The sequence below is a fragment of the Chaetodon auriga genome, chromosome 9, assembly GCF_051107435.1.
Source record: "Chaetodon auriga isolate fChaAug3 chromosome 9, fChaAug3.hap1, whole genome shotgun sequence".
NCBI lineage: Eukaryota > Metazoa > Chordata > Actinopteri > Chaetodontiformes > Chaetodontidae > Chaetodon > Chaetodon auriga.
Window position 1 is genome coordinate 5,190,256 of NC_135082.1, and position 21,105 is coordinate 5,211,360.

A 21,105-nucleotide genomic window follows, 5' to 3' on the forward strand; every position below is an offset into this window, starting at 1 on the left:
TGTGCTGTTAAACTTAATGGGAGCTGCGCTCCTCTGGTGTGGCTCGGAGAAATCATCACCTCGTAATCTGAGTATGTACATTCTTTCCTTAAAATGAATGCTTTTCCCTTTTGACATGAATGCAGCATGTCAACTGGAAGTCAGATAATAATGGAAAGGTCAGGTCTCGATTGGCTGGTCGTATCTTGAGCAGCAGATTAAAACTGAACTGTGCCTCCGTCTCACATCAGTCATAATAGACAGACATGGATCAGCTCTTTTCATAACACTGTGAATAATGTGATCAGCTAAAGGACAGGATGTGTCGCTGAAAACCTTAAATTTCAGGTGTTTCTAACTCTTGTTGAAGGATTACACAGTGTTTGACACCTGAAACTCTCCACTGAACAAATTTTGAAAAGGTCAAGCTAAAACTGTGGCTCTTTACTTTGTGTTTGAAAAGTTGACATTTGAGATGCACAAGGCTTTCACATAGGTGACATTAAAAAAAGAAAAAAAAAAAGTCCAACTACTATAAACCTGTGCGTTAATGAACAGCAACAGGATTGTGGCATTGTAAAAAGGTATTTTCTGATGAAGATGGACTAGGCTGAAGGGTAATCAATCAAAATGAACAGATACAGATGCAGAGGACTTTGTGTTGTGTGTTGTGAGGTCAGAACAGCGCAAAATATGAAAACTCTGAAGTTTGTTCTGAGGTTGATGCTAAAGCCCAGGATGTCATTAAAATAGGTTAATCCTCTCAGGTATTTGAAAGTTATCTGCACATTTAATGGCATTTTGCTTCCTACATAATGAAAAATCTTTTATGCAAAGCTAACATTTTGGCATTTGGGAGACGTAAGAGAAAATGCAAGAAACAAAGGCATCAGTATTAATCATCTGGGAGCCATGAAAATGCAATTTGGCCAGTAGTTGCTGAGATATCTTGCCAGTCTGCATGCAGGGCAAAAACTCAAAACCCAGTGGATTCATTAAGACTCAGGGGAGGTAGAACAAGTTGTAAACCCCACTGGTACATAAATTGAGGAAAACAGTGCCAAACAATTGCCTCTTTTCACATCCAGCAGACACAGAGCAACATTCACATTCGTTTGAAGTCGTTTTTGTGTCCACCTGGCGAGTGTAATTCTGATATTCTCTCTCTCATAGCTCCATTTTGGTCTCCACCATCTGGCTCTTTAGCTGCTAAATGTTTGCCTATGTTCACCAGTTGTCTGTGTTACGCTGGTGATGAGCAGCTTACAGGGGGGCCAACTTACTAGGGGGGTCGGGAAGTAACAAAAAACAACCGATGGAAGGGGTTGAAAAGTAATTATTTATTTAAATCAAAGTGCTTCAAAATTGTTTTAATACACAACAGGCAAAAGGCCCAGACAACGAAAAGAGCAATTTGGGTGCTTTTCAAATTAATGAAATAAGAACCAAAATACAAAACAAAATAGCACCCCTAATCCTAGTGTAACTAACAAACAATATGACTAAGTGAATGTGCAAATCAGTCCCCGTCTAAGCCTGGCTCAGTTCGAGTCTGGTAGCCAAAACAATATCAAAAGTCGAACTCTGACAACTCTGTCGTGTGGCGAGGGAGAGTAGGAGGAAGTGATTGATCAGAGTACTGTATGTATGCTTGTACACACTAACTGTTGCACGACAACGCCACCCCGGGAATTTCACCCAGGGAAATAGACACACAGGTCCGTTTCTACTGATGGGCAGAGACGTGGTTCCAAGGGTTAAAGGACAAGTTTATTAAATTGTATTTTTAAAAGCAAACCATTCACACAGGGAGGAAAAAGGGGGACCTGATCAGGAGCTGAGGCATCGGGGTGGGTGAGTGCTAGTGAAGGGGGAGTGAGCCAAACAAATATGAAAAAGTAATACCAACTTAAAACACCCACACACACACACGTGATGGACAGTGAAGTGACCAAATCCCAGGGGAGCACAGCACACAAACCGGAGGACACCACCACCTTTCACCGGCACCGTCACCACCACCGGCCTCCAGCAGCTGAAAAGGGGGAAAACAAATTAGTGGGACGGGGGCAACAACAGAAGAGAAACCAACAAAATCATTCAAAATCAAACCAAAGTTCAAACAAACCAAAAATATACAAAAATAAATCATTTAAATTAGAACTTATAACAAACAATACCAAGGGACAAACCCCTCAAATTAACCCAGCAAACATAAGAAACAAAGGAGACAATTGAAATCAAACTAAGTCAAATAACTAAATGAATGGGATGAAAGAAAGAATACAAAATCGAAATAAACAAAATACAACCAAATAAACCTAATGTAAATAAAACAGGGACAGGGAGAGTAGGAAACACGCATGCATCCGGTTAAGAAAGAGGGACGCAACCCGGTTAAAAAGGTTTATTAAACTCGCGGGCCGAGCCGCCGTGGCAAGACCACTCGCTCCGCCAGAGCAACGCGGAGGAAACTTCTTGTGGAGACAAAACAGCAGTGGCCCCAGTCAGCTGATTATCGCGGCCTGATCGCCGTTTAACCTGTTGAAGATGGGCATATACGCGCACACACACAAGGGAAGCGAGAGGGCTGCAGACAGTCACCAGAGCTCTCAACCACACAAAGGCCACGCACAGGAATAAACTCAGGGAGGCACGAAGCGGTGCACAGCAATCTGTTAAGGACCGACAGCTCTGACCCGGAAATGACGCATCAGGTGAAGTGCAGAGAGGACGGACCCGGGGAACGAGCTGTCGCTTTTATACGCCGCTCGTTTCCCTGATTGGCCGTCGCCCGGCTCATTACGTGCAGCAGTGCATAGATAAATAGACAATATTTCTATGCTGCTACAGTCGCAACAAATGGGGTCTCTCCTGTGCCGAGGACTGGTCACCAAAGATGCCAGCCGCAGACTGCCAGGCTGGGACGACTCTTGTAGCCAGCAGGAAATGACAGCTTGCAGGCGATTGGGCGGCGGCTGGTTAGGAGGAGGAGTCCGGTTCCCACACCCCTTCACCTGCAACCAGTCACACACATGCAAGACACAAGCACACATACACAAACACACACAAAAACACCCCAAAAACGGTGGCAGCCGTAACAGCTGGTTACCAGAGCTTTTTTCTGCTGGAAGGGAATTTTTAATGAGAGTAGTGAGACTGACGCAAACGATAAATATAGAAAAGAGTAAAATCAGCATAATGAGCTCAGAGATGCTGAAGAATTATACAGAGCTAAAGAGAAAGCAGCACTGGCTAACAGTTCTCTGTGGATTTGTCACTACGAGTGACACCGTTTACACTACACAGTCAGTCGATGTGACAGTTCATGTGGAAAATATTGATTGGTGCAACTTGAAATCACCCATAGTTTTTGAAAAAAAAAATGTTGAAAACCTACTACAGGAAATCTTTCAATAACAAAAAAAATCTCAAGACTGATTTCTACTGTCATTTTGATGAGTCAGCAATTGTCTGAGAATGAGAAAAGTATGGGTGCAGTGAATAGCCAACAGTAGCGTGTCAGTGTTTCCTGCCATGGTGTGGCTGCAGGTGTAGAAACTGACTAAACAGCCCGTCTCCTTTCAGCAACATCAATACACCATAAAGTAAATGCTGCCACTATAAATTGTGTGTTGGTTTGATTCCATGAGCATTCCTATCTCGTAAAAACTTACTGCGGTCTACTTTTCACTTCTTATGAATTCACAGAGTGGTTTATTGCAACACTAACAGTCACAAAGTTTGGAATAAAATGTAAGTTTTTCTATATGTTTTTTTTTTTTACTGAGTGTTGCAATAAGTAAAGCAGCACTTACAGTGCATGCTAGGAATATAAACTAGGGAGCTTAGCACACACATACACACACACACCAATGCTTACCTGGATCACTGCCAGATCTTGGAGCAGTGAAGAAAAGTATGCTCCCTGCATAGATCTTATGCACAACAGCTGCCTCAAAATCAAGATAAACAGCAGATAGATAGATGGATAGATTTGATTTAAGGCTTTGGGTCATGCAGGGATCTTGGTGGTATTGCAGTCTTCTTTTCAGCTCGCTGACCATTTATAGTCCAGTATGCTGGCAGGATTATACAACCACACAACCGCCAGGACTCTCATCAGTTCTGCAACACTGGTTCCCACCCCAGTCTCAGAAAACTAAGGAGGAAAAAAAAGAAAAGAAAAAAAAAGCGAGTTTTGTTTCATTGACTCTGATATTATGAACACCCCCAAGATAGCAATGGTGTTTTAAATGCTTTCTAATTGCCTTGATGTGCATTTTAATTGCTTAGAACTGTGCAAAACAATGTCTAGAGACTAGCTGCTTAATAATTAAAGTCCTTGATACTACTGGCATCCACCCTGCAGGCTCCACGGTGTGGCCTTGCAGTCCACTGTTGGCCAACTTCATGATTATCATACCTAACATAATTACAGTCTGCACTGCATTTAATTTATTCAGGTGAAGTTGACTGGACTGCATGCTCTTTATCAGCAATGTTCTTGCCGCAGAAACATGTAGGCACACACATTTACATTTACTGGATGTTGAATAGTGTAGCTACACTCCCCGAACAAGCCCTGCTACAGGCTTCACATCAAGTCAGGCTGGGGGATATATTTGATCTCAGTAGTTAGACATCGATTAGCAGATAAACAGCTTCCCACTGAGGATCACCAATTTCTTCTTCTAGTTTTTTTTGTTTGTTTGTTTGTTTTTTATGTTGCCTCAACTGTGAGTGCTGGTATTATTTAAACAAATCTCGGATCAAAATCTCCTCTTGTCTCACATTTGGGTTTGGCAGCTATGCAGTTTGAGGACACTGACACTGAAAAAAAAAAAGGAATTTGAAAAGTGATGGGGACATGCCCCACTGGAAATCACACCCTTGGAGATATGAAACTTGCCTAACTTGATGAAATTTTCTGCCTTTGCTCATTTTTCTGCTGTCAGACTCATAAGATACACTCTTCTTCAACATCATGATGATTCAAGCAGAAAATCACTTAGAGTAACAGCAGGTATGATTCTTTCATGAAACATTAGATATGCTAATGCTCCATCATTGGCAAAATACAGAGATAACTCTGCGTTTCCAACCTCCTAATCTTAATAGAACAAAGAGTTTTAATTCTCAAAACAATGCATGCTGGGAAGTCTGCAAATATGCTGATCATCTTTATTTAGAATTTTAATTGCAGCACATTCATTCAACACATCCTTTCAAGTCAAACGACTTCTAGTCAGAAGAACTCGTGTTTCTAAGTTGTGAAATGGCCTAAAAAGGAAAAATTTGTCAAACTTATTTATGTTAAATTAATGAGGAATGATTAGTTGGTTCCATTAAAGTCCTGTCTGATGTTTTACAGTGCAGCTGTGGAGATGCCAAGAACGTCATTTGGCATGAGGATTTGAATATGGCTGGTGAATATATTAATAATGCACCAATTGATGGTTGAATTATACTTTGAGGTTGCTGTTTTCTTCTGGCTTTCTTACATTTAGGTCTTGCTTAGCTCCGCTTACAACCAGTTCCGTAAATGATGGGTTCAGTATGTGAACCTGTACAGTTTCTTACTGGGAAGACTTCACAGTGCAAGTTTCTGTGTAGGCTGATGAGATCAAATGGGGAAAATAATTTTGATCATATACATGCAGTTCTCCTTCATTAGTATGGCACATTGCACCACTCCCATCTGTAGCCACAACCCTGGTTGTCCTACCTGTGGCTAACCCCCCCCACCCCCCCCATCAGCCAGAAAGTGCCTTATATCATGCACTGACTGTACGACAGCACTCTAACAATGCAATCTATTTCATTCCTCTCCCTTCATTACTTTTCCAAATACCATAACCTATCTATGGAGCTTTCTAAATGTAAATTTCTAGAGGAATTCTGCGAGACACATTTGACAAGGTGCTCTTACTTGCCAAATGGCACCATTGAAATCATATGACAGCCTGTGGAGGGAGTGAATATGGACCTTTATATGGACACTTATGCACACTTACATCGACATTTACAGAGACAAAGACACGACTGATGACCATAGACATGGAACCTGAGCGTAGACCTTTTCTTGTAATCTGGAGAGAGCAAGAACGTGGTCCTGTCTGTCTTTTCTCTGCGTACACACACACACACACACACACACACACACGCACACACACACACACACACACACACACACACATCCAGTGGCACGTTTGACAGCCTTTGACATCCCTCAGAACACATGAATATGAACCTCTTCCCTGTCAGCTTATTATTACCTTCATCCCTATTATTGCCTGCAGACTGCTCTGCCTATTCAGGAACATCGGGGGATAGTGGAAACACACACACGCTTACGTATACATGTGGAGAAATATAATCCGCGCACACACAGACACACACAGTCATCTCCCAGGTGAACGGCTGACATTGGTGGCTAAGGCTCCCTGTGGCTTCCTGACCTTTACTGGCTGTCAGAGGCACAGACCACAGCTGTAATCAAGACCGGGACACTTCCTCCTTGTCTTTCAGTCACATGCAGGCGTTTCATGATTCAGTGTCTCCATTCACAGCTTCACAATGTCGTCTCTGTCCTTTTATCTTCATTCTTTTGTCCTCTTTGATTCTGTCTTATGCACACCTCATTTATCTGTCCATCCTGTATCACTGTCACATAGACTGGATGAGATGTATAACACGAGAAAATCTATCATCTAACAGAATCGGTGCAGCCGCTGTGCAGTCTCGCTAATAGGCAGATACAAAATATCATCAAAGTAATAGTCTTTTCAATTTCCATGTTTGTGTACAGGAAGAAAAGGGGAATAAAAAGGAGTAGTAAGACGAGATAAGATGCTTTTACTAAGATTTAATTTGTTGCAGCAACAACACTTTAAGATGAAAGCTTGACTACTCCAGAATCACTCAGCTGGAATTCCCTTTAAGTCACAGCTGAATAGGCTGGACTATGAAAATCTAGGATTTTATATGAAAGGCAATAAGAATCGGTTGAAACTGACTGTATCAAATCTAATTAAACTTGTCTAGACGTAAAGAAAGCAACACATTTGTCAAAGGAAAAAACAAGGTATGTCAGTTTCAATCTACAAACTGCTGTTCTCAGATCACAGAATGAAAATGAAAACAAATTTAAAGATAAACTTTTACCCTCTTTAATTCTAAAACTTAAGATTGGTAGGTAGTTGTCATGGTGGTTACATTGGGTTGCAGTGGTGGGAAGTTTTTACAGCATAAGAAAGGAAAAGTATGAAAAGCCTGATTCTGTCTTCAGTCTGGGTAATTTTGCAGAACTCTTTAATGGTATCATTAATCTTACTTGTGAGTGTTTTACTGGTGATGCTTTTGATTGATACTTTAATCATTCCTCTGTGTTTTACTGCTCCTGGTTATTTAGTTATTTTTTTCTAATTTTATGAGGGATCAGGTCTTTGTTGACACACTAGCTAGTGGGCCTCAGTGAGTCTATATAGTATATTCATTGGTATTCATATGTAAGTATACCATAAATGTCATACCTTGTTCCCAGATAATGTATTTTTAGGGATACACCAGAAATATTGTTCTTCCGTTAATTGGAAGACTCACAAAAGAAAAGGTCAAACTTAGGAGCTGAGATATCTTGACTTTTAGCCCTGACAATGGGTCAAGCTCCAAAACACTGGGCGCTGCGCTGCACTGCACTACACCGTAATGCAACTCGAAAGCATCTTGAATTGGACACTCCTTGCCTGGTAAACACACACATCTTTAAAAATGCACTTGCACAGTTTGTGGCACAGTCCTCCGATTAAAAATCTGTAGTCTCCTCAGACAGAAGACGACATCAGTAGGGTTATTGTTTTCAGACTTTAGAAAGCCGCCTCTAGAGCCGCAGAGGACGTTGTACAACAGAGTAGCGTACCTTCTGATGCATAGACTGACTCATACCCATTCACATGCAAAATTAATGGAGTACCCGTTTAAATGTTCTATATAAGAGATTTTTCAGCCACTAGACGAGTCTGTCCATCCCCACTGCCTTTGTGTACTCAGCAAGGTGCTGTGAACACTATACCCGCGTATCCCTTTCGGGGTTGTGGGGGGCTGGAGCCTATCCCAGCTAGCAATGGGCGAGAGGCGGGGTACCGGTCGCCAGCCGATCGCAGGGCAACATAGACAGGCACACAGACAGACAACCATTCACACTCACACTCACACCTATGGACAATTTAGAGTCACCAATTAACCTAATGAGCATGTTTTTGGTCTGTGGGAGGAAGCTGGAGTGCCCGGAGAGAACCCACGCATGCACGGGAAGAACATGCAAACTTCACACAGAAAGGCCAAAGCTAAAGTTTGTGAAGAACGTCAAGCGATGAGGTAAGTACGCTGCACAACAGGATGTCTGGGATATTATTTTCTTGGTTGGAATGTTGATTTTTACAGCATAGTTGTTTTTTTTTTTTTTGGTTTTTTTTTGGACATTAGTGACATAGTCAGCTTTGCAAGTAGCTATTCCTTCAGTCTGCCGACTGACCTAAACTATGCAACTATAGGTATCCTGCTAATGCTAGGAACCTAAAACATCAAGTAAAATATGCTGAAGGTGTATAAGGTTTGATAGTTTCTATTGAATGTTTGGGACATGGCTGGCAAACCACTATGACCACAATATATGTTGTTACGACCCTTTGATGGATAAAGCTAGGGATAAAGGGAAGCTACACGGTGCTGTGATGTTAAAAAGCAGAATGCCGTTTATTGTTTAATGAAACCAAACCACAACAAAAATTAACACCAACAACAAACAAACCCAAATATAGGAATAACCAAGGGAGAGGGCGGCGGGTGGCGGGTGGCGGCAAATCATAAAACAAACAAAACACAGCTACGCCTATCCCCAATTCCACCCCAAAATTAACTATCCTACAAAGAACAACAAAAGAAGAAATTTATCTGCCTGCCCTGTTTCTTACCTCAACAAAAATTACACGGGGACCACCACCCATAAACCGAATGCGCGAACAGAGAAGTTGCCGGTGGTGTGATGCACAGTGATGTGTGAACAACAAAATAAACTAACTATAGCCCAGCTCCCCAAACCTAGTGCCTCAGTGCAATTAATCCAACAGAACTTACTGGTGGATCTACAAACCAACACGGATCTATAGACTCACTATCAATACCAAAATCACAACTCTTTCGAAGAGGCACGACGAGGCGAACTGATCACAGAAAATCACAGCCGGGGGGGGCGGTTCTGGGACTGGGGGAGAGGCATCTCCAAATCAGGAGCTGCCGCGAAAGGGAATCCCTGATGACGTCATGGGTCCCGCACTGCTGAACTGGAGATGCTCAAGAATGAACAGGTTAGAAGAAACGAACAGCTAACGCCCGTAACATATGTCCTGACGGTTTCACAGGGAGCAACCCCACATACGCTCGTCCGGCCCAGATACCAAAACAAAGAACAGAGAACCTCGTCCTTATTTTCTGTCTTCAAATATTTGCGTCGTCTTAAGACTTTGCTGAAAAGTTTTGTGCGTTCTGTGAACTGTTCTTTTTATCCTTTTTATATTCTTCTTCAGATATGTTTCATCCTTTTGTCATTATATATGAACTTGTGCCTTTGAGGACATGGAACAATCTTTTCAGGATGAAGCATGGAGAAAATCCAACAACATGAAATTAGAACGGGGGGGACTTCAAAATAATTATGCACTGAACATTATGCATAAATTATAGTAGCAGCATCCAGAGAGCTGGCTATATATGGAATAGTACAGTATATCTACTAACAGAATAATTGATATTGTCTTGGGAGGGAAAGGGAACTTCAATATGAGTTAATCCCACTGCATACGGTGCCACATTATTACCACGTGACTCCAGAGAATTGGCTCTTTATCTGGTATTCAACTGCCAAGAACTGAAGGCTTACATTTAATTCTATAAATAATTTCCACCTCCAGCACGGGGAATATGATGAAGGAAATTCACAATGAAGAGTTTAACTCCACATTAACTCTATACATATGGATGTCTTGGAAGTTGAAATACACTATAGGGACCTGTGAGCTCGTGCCAGTGCTACTGACTTCAGAAATAGGATAAGAGATGAGTCCAAATATATGTATATTTTATGGAAATTTACACTGAATTTTACTTTGGTGATTACACAATTTAGCCTTTAGGGCATAGGAAACCATACATCTAAGACCAAGCAACTCATTGTAGAATCCCCAGATTATCATGATCTAATTGGAGATTTAACGTCCTAGGCTAATGAATATTTTGGAGCCAAATCAGTTGCATACTGGGGATGTAACAGGATTTCTACAGGAAGAACTCCCAGCATTCCCTGTCCTATTATTTTGGTTTTCAGTTGGGGATTTATTGGTAGAAAACACTGCATTCCTCTGATTCCACAATCACATCGGAGTGACAGTGCGACCGTCTTCCCAAAATGATTTGTGCCCTCGAATGTAATGGAATCTGATTTTTTTTTTTCCCCCTCCACACAATAGGAAATGCCACATGGAGAATTCCCAAGCTAGAGGACCTTTTGCTTCCTGCCAAAAATACTCCCTGCCTATATTGGATAATTTCCGCGGGATGTCATGCCACTGAATTCCCAGACCTCCTCGCTATTATTGGGGGTTTGAATGCTGGACGGATCGGAAGGAAACGCTCCATCAAGTGTGACCCACTTAGCTGCTGGAGAGGCACCAAAGGACCACCATGGCAATTATTTAAACCTCAGCTTTATTATTCATAATTAGCAGAAGCTGTACAGTGTGTGTCTGTGTGTGTGTGCGCGTGTGTGTGTATGTGTCTATGTCTGATAAAGCTCTCTAAATAATATGGCACCTCTATGGAGGAAAAATAATAAAGAATGGAGAAGCAAATGTGTGTGCATATCTGTGTGTGATAATGAGGTGTGTGTGTGTGTGTGTGTGTGTGTGTGTGTGTGTGTGCGGGCGCACGAGCAAGTGTGCATGTGTTTGTGATATGATATTGTGTGTACACGTGCATGTATGTGTGTGTGTTAGTGCATGTGGGTGCATTCATGTGTGTGAGCGTATGTAGGTACGTGTGTGTATGAATGAATGTGTGTAAACGCATGCATGGTGGTGTAGGTGTAGTCACTGCGGGTTTTCGTGAGTAGTGTATGTTCGTGCATGAATGTGAGCGAGCTACCACACCTCTGTGCATGATTGTGTGTGTGTCACCATGCTGCTTGTGTATGCTTAAATATGTGTGTATGCACAGTGGTGTCTGCGAGCTGTGTGTGTTTGTCATCTATAGCATGTGAATGTGTGTAAGTTACCATATCTCAATGCATGTTTGTGCATGTGGACATTATGTCGCTTCCAGTATATGCGTGACCATGTATGTGCAGGTTGTGCGCCTTCACATATAATGCATGTACATGTGTGAATGTGTGGAGGCTCCCATCCATCTGTGCATGTTTTATTGTGAGTGTGCATGTTTGTCTGTGTATGTGTGTGTTGCCATTGTACTTGTATGCACATAAGTATGTGTGTGTGTGCCTGCATGGTGGAATCTGGGCAGATAAATGTGTGTTTGAATCTTCAGCACATGTGCTTCTGTGAATGTGCGTAAGCTGCCATACCTCTGTGCATGTTTGCGTGTTGGTGTGTGTGGGTAATGAGACCCTCTTCACCGGCTGCCACTCCAGTGCAGAAGGCAGCAGCAGAGTCTCAGTGGAGTGAACATCCAGACTTCCTCTTATTATTTCCTCTGTTGTCTCAGGTCTCGGTAATTAGCGGTTGCTTTAATGAGACTAATATCACAACTCCAACCCACAGTTCACCACTCTAAATGATAAGAGGTTGGTAAGTGTGTATGTGGTACGTGATGTTTAAGGAGTGCCAGTGTGTACGCGTGATGGAGAACGAGTGTCAAGGCGATGAGAGGTTGTTGTACGCGAAGCCTTGATCATCAAGTACTGCGTAATTGAGTTTACTGTTGTGAGCAAGTGTGAAAAAGAGAGAACGAGAAAGGAAGTGGGAATGTGTGTGCGTGTGTTTGCGTGTGTGTGTGTGTGTGAGGGAGAGAGAGAGAGATACAGAGAGAGAGGTTTTTTTTTTTTTTTTTTTTAATCTATCTGGTCGACTTCTGTTCCAGTCTGTGATTACCAAGGTTTCCCAGAATGCCTTGCAGATGAGAGTTTCATGTGTGGGTGGTGAGAGCAATAGCAACAACTACGTGTTAAGTGGCAATATTTAGAGTAAAAGCAAAAGGTTTTACAGCTGAGAAACAGTGAGAGTTGTCTCATGCACGGCAGCAGCCTCTGCTCTGCACTCGTCTTTTTATGTGCATTTTTATTTCCATATAGATGTAGACTGAGAAGTATGAACGAATGAATAACTTACTAATTCCCCAGACCTGATACACCTGATGTAAGCAAACTACCCAAAAGAGGCTGAAATATTACATACTTTTTTTTTTAAAATCTTTTGAGTTGAATATCAATGCATATCAAAAAAAAGAGACGATGGAATAAAGGTAGCTGTGGACAAAGCATCCATATCATGCTGTCAGGCTGCTCACTGTCAGCCCACTGATATACTCAAGTGTTTATCTGTCACATAGGCAACCTCAGTTACTGCCCAAGCAACCCTTACGCTAAACTTTTTCATTTTTGTCTATTATTTTATTCATTTTAAGTTTCAACGCCTTATGCGTGTATTATAATGATGCATACTGATGTGTGTTTGTGTTTTCTCGTAGAAGTTGAGAAATAATTGGGGAGTTAAGATCATAAAGAATTCAACCTGTGCCATCTCAGATGGGGGCATTCATTTACTCTCCTACCAGTTAACAAAAAGTGTGAGTTTGTATGACAATGAGACTATGAGCAATAAGCTCTGTAAGCTCAGCAGTCCACAGCAGAGTTAATCCAGATCGGCCCGGATCAATTCCAGCCCACTAAGACTTCTTCAGAATCTCCTTATTTCCACTTCACAACTGGTTAGAGGCGTGCGACCTAACAAAAACAAAGCAAGTGTGTATATTCACTATAAACACAGTGTTCTAAGTCTGAATCCAGTTAGGCCCCTCTTTATTACCATAGCAGCTGATAAAAACAGGTTGAACTCGATACAGAGAAGACAGATTCATTCATCTTATGAATAGGTAGGAATCAGCAATTAAATGTCATTATACATCAGAGTTACTGGGGTTTGATTAGTTATGTGATTTTCTCTTGCATAAATGCAGTTGATGATTCATATTTTGTTTTCAGGGATTCATTTTAAAGTCTGCACAAGTGGGAAAAAAATAAAAAGAAAGTACTCTGTAATTACCTCTGTGATTCCTGACTGGAAGACTGAAAGCAAACCTCTGCTCTGCTTTCTGAAGGGCTGTGCTGAAATGGCATTGATTCAACATTGTGTCAAACATTTAACAACAATTATCTTTGAGAGACAAACATAAATCATAAAAATAAAGCATATTGTAGTGTTTTTTAGTCTTTTAAGTGTTACAGGATGGTGCAGGATTTGCTTTTGATTCCACAAAAAACAAAAGAGAGCTTGCAATTGCAAGAGAAAGCAAGGAAGAATGTGTGTCTTTGAGTATTTCTGAAATGATGAAAAGTGAGTTCCAGATGGGTTGTAGTTGTAGCAGTCAGAATACACATGTTGGCAGCGCCTCATTGACACCCTGCTGGGAGAAGGTCAGCGCCCCACTGTTCCTGAGCACCGCAGCTGTGTCTGGAGGGAGATATGTCCTCATCAAATGTGCTTGATATTTGGGACGCAACCGTTCTGAGCCTGCCTGCTGAGAGTAACCACAGTGAAACACAGAACAAATGAAGTTACTTTTCAGCTTCTGTTCAGGTTCACTTTTTTAGCTTGCGGCCTCTCTCTCACTGCGCCCTCTCTACGTTCGTTTTGCTCATTTTTAACTGCATCTTGTAATGTGCTATATTGCTTCATAGACTTGTTTTCTATTGTTCCAGCAACAAAGACATTAAGGATACAAGTCATGTCCTACAGAAAAATGTCCTCTAATGGGGACACATTTGATAGTGGCTCTGATGGACCTGAGTCAAAGCCCCTGTTGAGCACTTGAGTGTGATAATGTCCTCATATGTGGGTCTGAGTTGTAGTTGGGACAGTAACGTAACCAAAAGACAGTTAGTTACAATATGCCAAAAATTCTCTGTACACACCTTTCACCTTAGATTTGATATTTGTTCTGATAAAATGTCAGATTAAACACAATTTAACCTTTAATACCGCAGTTAAGATTCAAAGCAATCAGGAAGTTCAACTCTGTAATAAATCCTTGAAAACTTAAAGTTCAAATTTGGTGTTAAAGTGATAAAGGAAAAAGAAAAATTACCTGCTGAGCACTGTTGCTTCATGTGGAGTTTGCGTGTTCTCTGCCTGGCTGTATGGTTTCTTGCCACATGCCCAAAAAACATGCAGGTTTGGTGAAGTGGATTCTCCAGTTGACAGAACATTTGTCTGTCTACAAATGTGTTGCCTTGTGGGTACCTGTCGTAACTCTGTGTCACCTCTTAAGATATGATCCAGCCCCTGTGAGTCAGCAGAGGATAAACAAATCCCCAAATCTGTCCTGAAGAAGCAGTCTAGTCAAGACACATGGCATTTGGGGTCTAAAGAGTTCTACAAACAATCGTGGACGTGGGGCCCTGTGGTGCTGTGGGGGCTGCAGCAGAAACTATGTCGCCCAGCGTTCAGTATGATGTCATTACGTAGAGTTTCTGTCATTACCCCAACCTCTGATTGACTTCCATTGTCCCTGCAAATAATGTACACAGAAAAGGTTGTGTGATTTGAAATATCCAAGGTTTTAAAGTTTTAAAGAGTTTTAAAGAGTTTTAAATCTTACACACGACGGCCTGTTTAGTCGAGGAGTGGAACTCAGACTGTGAAAACAGTTTCCTTCGTCTGGCTTTCTGAAGTCTAAGAAATCATCAGAGGTAGGGACTGACACTTCAACATCTTAACAGAAAGTCTGGGTGATGTCGTGAAGGCACTAGATTTGACAGATGTTCTCATTTAATAGGCAGGAAAGGTTTCACAAATTGTGCTTTGGAGTTGCATTAGTGGAGGTGTAGGATCCAGTGATTTCTGGAGCTCGAGCTCAACTTGCAACTACATTTCAGGATATCTCTGCCTGCTTTAATTATCACCAGTCCACCAACTTTATTGAGCTGTAAAACTGAACTTCCGGAGTAGCCCTTTAAATGTATTAACCAGAAAAAATCTAAATGATATCAGTGAACTCCACACTCTTGTGGACCTAAATGATGGGGGTTGTCATCGTGAAGTTCAGCCATTTTTTTTCTGCTCCAGCTTTCTCAAGACAAAACTGCTTACTCACTGCAGTGCAGGAAAAGTTTTAAATATGACTGCACTTATGGAGCTTTTTCTTGGAGAAACCATACCCATCATCTGAATTAGACCACATCACAGCTGATAATGCAAAGCATGCAAATGCAAAACACCCAGAAATGAGGTTAAACATATGCAGGCTGTTCATTAATAAGCAGGGTGTGAAGCTGTTTTCTTTTACATCCCAGTGTGTGATTTAGGCTAAAATGGGCACTATTGTTTTTTTCATAGAAACCTTGCCTAGTGCAACTTTTAAAGCATAATGTCGCTGCCAGTTTTTCTCACCCGCTCCTCCCTTCTTTCTCTCCTCTTCCCTCCACCCCTCAGCACCACTGGGCTCCGCTGGCTGCTCTCAAAACAAATGCCCCTCTAACTCTCCCAAAGTTACACGGAATAAATTGGAAAAATACTTTTTGACATGTTGAGTAATGCATCAAATCGTATTCTCTTTCCCCCAGCAGCCTGACTATTCTATTTCATCTGCAAGCCTTCTTCAGGCAAATGGATTGCTTCCATAATGCTCTCTTTATCAGGCTGACTGAGTAAGTGCTGCTGTTCGCTGTAAGCAGGGGAAGACCAACATGCACACTCACATATTCTCTCTTTCTCTGTCGAACACTCACAGAGACAAATGTGCAGGCTGACTCTTACACACACACCTACACGGACACACACACACACACACACACTGATAGCACAAGCTATATCCTTACTCTCTCTGTACGTCCTTGGTGAGGAGGCTCAGCTGTTAGAAGTAGATCACAGGGCTGGAGGATAACATGACACACAAAGCCTTTAAGCCCATTTGAATGTTCATAGGGTGTCTGTCAGAGGAGAGATGGTGCGTGTCCATGTGGGAAGTGTGTGTTTTTACTGAACATGCATGAGCATGAATGACAGTACATTTGGTGTGTGTGTGTGTGTGCGTGTGTGAGAGGGAGAGAAGGAGAATCAGCATGTCGCCCTTGTCTGAGTCAACAGGAGCATGCTTTGGTGCTGAGTTTGAGGCTTAGACTTGATATGTTTTGTGTGTGTGTGTGTGTGCGTGCGTGCGTGTGTGTGTGTTTTTTGGGTGTGTCAAAAGCACTGTGTGATATATCATTCAGCAGCTTAGCTGTCTAGTGCAGCAGCCTGTTCACCAAGGACGTCTAAGACAAATACTGTAATATGCAGTGTTTGTGGATGGATGTGTGTGTGTGTGTGTGTGTGTGTGTGTGTGTGTGTGTGTGTGCGCATCTTGGAAACAAAAAGCGCCACTTGGAGATAAGTAATGCATCTTACTTCAAGGGTGAGAACAGGTCATAGCAAGGTGTGTGTTCAAAATGTGTACTGACTAGATTTTTATTTCTTTAATGCAATATTATGATTTTAATTAATTGTTTACAAAGATGGAGGTAATTACTGAACTTACAATTACTCTCAGTTTTTTTTGTGCTTCTGCATGATTTTTATTCATTAATTTGTATTTCATTTTGAAGAGAGGGAAATGTATTTCTGCCAACAGTGTTTTAATGTCACTACTGTTGGCTGTCTCTGTTTAATGCAATGTCCATGTTAATCTTTGGTCCTGCAACAGTCAGATTTCTCCTTGGGAATAATGTGGTTTAATTGAATCTATTGAAAAGGTTCAAACAAAGATTATGAACCAAAGAGCCACAGCTTTTGTTCTGGAAAGCTTTTGCTCAACTGAGCCAAATCCCAAGACAAACATATTCATCCTTGGAAATAGTCCTCAGGTATTACTTGCCAATCTTGAGTCTCATTACAATTCTAAAGAAAGAACTGAAGTGTTTTCAGTACCAGGTCCCATTGTCATTAGCCAAATGTGTGAAGCATGCCCTTGAAATTGAATCTTACTCTAACATTAAACAGCTAGCTTTCCTTGTCAGTAGTAAAAACTGATAATGTGATGAAATAATGTAAAAAGTTTGGGCAGTGTAAAAACTACACACAAAATCGAAAATATAGTAACAAGACAATGGGTGTACAGCCATGTTACAGACTTACTCAGGCTGTACATCGGTGCAGTGGTGCTTTGGTAGTGCCCCTACATCCCAGCTACATTTCCTGCTCTCTTTGAAAGCAAGTGAATGGGTCAACACAACAGAAATGCATTTCTATTCACTGGAAACAAGAGGACTTGATTTGAAAGTTAAGTGAAGGCATCGCAAGTTCACTGCACTTTCAGTCGAAGAACACAGTTGATAGAGGTGGAGTACTTACCTTTACGAGGCAGTGGGATTCTCCCTATCTTGCGAACTGAGAATCCATCTTGCCAGTGATGAGCTTGTGATCAAACCATAGTGGATTGGACCAGTCTGTGTGCAATGAGGAACTACTGGCTTCAGCTGTGTTGACAGTGAGAGGAGCGACTGTTCATTTGAAACAACAATGCATGGCGGCTCCCAAAGAGGTTTGTACAGATGCTGCCGTAGCATCGGTTATCAGAACTGCAGAGTATGAAGTCAGCTTCAGATAGACTGGTTCATCTAATCACCTCGATCATGATAAAGAAACAGACCTAGTCCAAATGGGACTATTGCCTTATGACGGTGCAAGGATCAGTTTATCTGGTTAGACTGAAATGTATCTCCACACTGATAAAGTGTTATATCTAATCAACTCCTGCCCTCCAAAGAAATCAACAAACATTCACCATGAGTAGAGATGATGAATGTTCTCAAATTATTATGCCAGTAGATTGAATTAAAGACATATTTATCAAAGACAACAGAGACCATTCAGTTCTACTTATTTAGCTATTTCGCTATTGTAATTTTCCAAGCGTTCCTGAGATTGGATTTCTGAGCACAATAAGCGTTCACTTTGACATGCATACGTAAATACACACATGCACACGCACGTGCAAACAGACACACACATTGTCATCTAATAGAACACTTTGTTCATGTTGTCTTGAATTTTATTATTATGCAGTTCCCATTTATTTCTTTTACCAGCATTACAGCATGACATTTCCTGTGCTGAATATTTTTAGACCCCTGTTGATTTCTTAATTTGGTTCTTGGGTTCACAGTCTCTGACATACTTGGTTCGCATTGTATGAAATTAATCGGCTAAAGCTCTCCTGAACAAAATGATTAGAAATGGGACTCACTGCAAATGGGATACACAACTGCTTTATTTTCGAGGCAGAGATCCAACAGTGAACGGTCTCTTTGACATCCCATATTTGTAAGAATTCTGGTTTTGAAAGCTTATGTCTACAGAGAACGATTGTTCAGACAATGAATTATTCATCTGACAAGGTTTCCTGCATGTTTTAGGATAAATAGTATGTTTCACTTCATGTGACTCGCTTGCATAAACACTCCAATCAACTATGAAAGAGACTTTTCCTGAAATACAGAACAAGAGTGACAACAAGATAAGGACTCAGCAGAGAGGAAAGACATCTTTGTAGAGTGGCCAGGAGAAAATATTAATACTGAGCTCTAAACTTCATCAGCTGTGTTTGTGTCGTGTCATTGATCTTCGCGTTTGAACATTCTGTCCCTGGTCTTTGCAGACTGAACCAATTCTGATCTCTAATCCGCACTTCCCTCTGCTTGATCTTCCCTGTGAGCCTGTTACACCAATTCAGAGCCAGCCAGTGACTCAGTTATTGTGTGTGTGCAAGTGACAGATGGCAGATGTTGATATACTGTTGGTGTTTTTTTTTGGTTTTTTTTGGGTTGTTTCTCTGTTTGATATAATCAGTTATAATCTTTAAAATAAGAATGCGACAAATGACAACATTTGAACAGTTTCACAGTGTGACAGTGATCACTCGCAGTGATGAAGCTACAGACAATTATCACCAAATCTGCAGCTCCCTTCAGCTTTACGGAGCTTCATGGTGAGTTTCAGCCCAGTATCAGGGCAGACTGTGAAACAGTCGCAAATGGAATCTATAGGTTCATGTGCATGGACAAGCTTTTTTTGTGTGTGTTTGTATGTGTGTGTCACTCAGCACGACTTTCAAACTGATATGGACACATGGAGTGTAAAGAATGAAAAAGTCAACATTGTGAAGTGGCCGGGGTGGCTGGGATCGATGGGTCAAACGTACTTGGGTTCCTTTCTGATGTGAAACTGCAACCATCACCTGAAACGTTTCTCATTCAGCTTCATTTTGAAAGTCTAAAGGACGTTGCATATTAACTATTGCTAACTTGACCGCAGAATGAGAGCGAGGTGGACGTGGTGCAGGCATGAAAGATACCTGCAATACATTAGTGTGAAGATCGTGCTGTGTAGTGTCAGAGAAATGGAAAATGTGTGTCCATGAACATGAATCCTGTATATTACATTTTGATTATTCCACAGACTGCCCTGAGACTACATTGTGAGTTTTATGTTGTTATGTGTCTCCGTGTACACTCAAGCATGAGAGATTAAGGTCCACTTGATAGTTGTTGTGCAGAGCATTCAGTCACATGTTAAGGTCCTCATAAATAGTTGGAGTTTATTAAGCTGTCCTCACATGACAGAGCATGAAACTTTTTGTGATGTACAAACAATTGAGCTATCTCCATCTGCCCAAAAACTTCTTGATGTAAAAAATTCATGCTCCACACAATCTTTCATTAGCCTCCATTCATTGCCAAAAGCTAACAACACACAGGAAGCAGGACATCAACTTCAGCAGACACGATGTCAAAGCCCTGCTCTTTGTCCGCCGAGTGAGACTCACCCTAACAGTAATTATGTTTCCTTCAAATTGTACTTGCAAAGCAAATTAATACAATATGCAGATATTTTGTAGGAGGCAGGGTTGGTCCATGCACATGCTTAGGTGCTCATGAGCTTACAGTTCGACGTGTTTAGACCGATTACTCAAATGAGTTTGACCACAGGATTGTGTTTATTCAGTCCAAACAGCCACCATACAGTAGATTAGTTATAAGCTAACTAGCATCGGCAGACACCAACTGTGTCTGAGGGTGTGTGTGTGTGTGTGTGTGTGTGTGTGTTCAGCCTCTGACTGAACCCAACTCTCACCAGAGACTCACCTCATCTTCTTTCCTCCTCTTCTCTCTGTACGTTCATGAAGTAAATTACATTTCTCCTCCACTCAGCAGTCAACATGGACAGAGAGACTAATTACAAACACCCAGCAGTGCAGGTCGGCACCTAGGTGGCTCGCTGCTGCAGACAGGCTGGGAAGATGAATCCACTTTTTAATCCCAAAAGTTTCAAAAAATAAACTCTGAGCTGTCCTCCCCGCTGGTAGACATCTCCAGATCAGAGTGGAATCCGATGTGACTGCTGGTGTTTATTCCTCTCCACCAGAGCTCTACGGTGCAGCAGCTCTGTCCCTCTGCTCCGCCCGGTCCTCTCCAAACAGCATTCTGCAAAGGCCCGCGACATGTGTGAAGTTTTCTTGCTCAAGCTGAATATTTTGTACTCGCGTCTACACAAATGGTGCGAATGTTGTGTATTCATGTAGCGCCATTTACATCACCCGGCACGAATAGACACGAATTCAAAGTCTTTGTACTGACTTTGTATGAAATGGCGCTGTGCGAAAAATTCACTTCGCGTTTGGTCTGAACACACCATTACACCCTTTAATCTCTTCAGTAGTGTGTGTGTGTGCTGTGTATGTGTGTGTCAGAGACTAATAAAGTCTCCTCTGACGCTTTGTTTTCTCTCAATTCATTTGTGCAACAAACAACAAGCTAAATGCCAGGCGCATTCATCTCCTAATAAGCCGACACTAACACAGGGA

The 21,105-nt window shown here is 41.7% G+C and overlaps 1 long non-coding RNA gene across 1 annotated transcript; it reads right to left on the reverse strand.

Moving 5' to 3' along the window:
* Window positions 1-2,854: 2,854 nt before the first annotated feature.
* On the reverse strand, window positions 2,855-20,895 carry LOC143325960 (uncharacterized). The gene is made up of 3 exons (XR_013077593.1): window positions 20,387-20,895; window positions 17,595-17,719; window positions 2,855-4,141 (listed from the first exon to the last, which is right to left on the reverse strand). It is a non-coding gene; the product is annotated as an uncharacterized LOC143325960 (long non-coding RNA).
* Window positions 20,896-21,105: the final 210 nt, after the last annotated feature.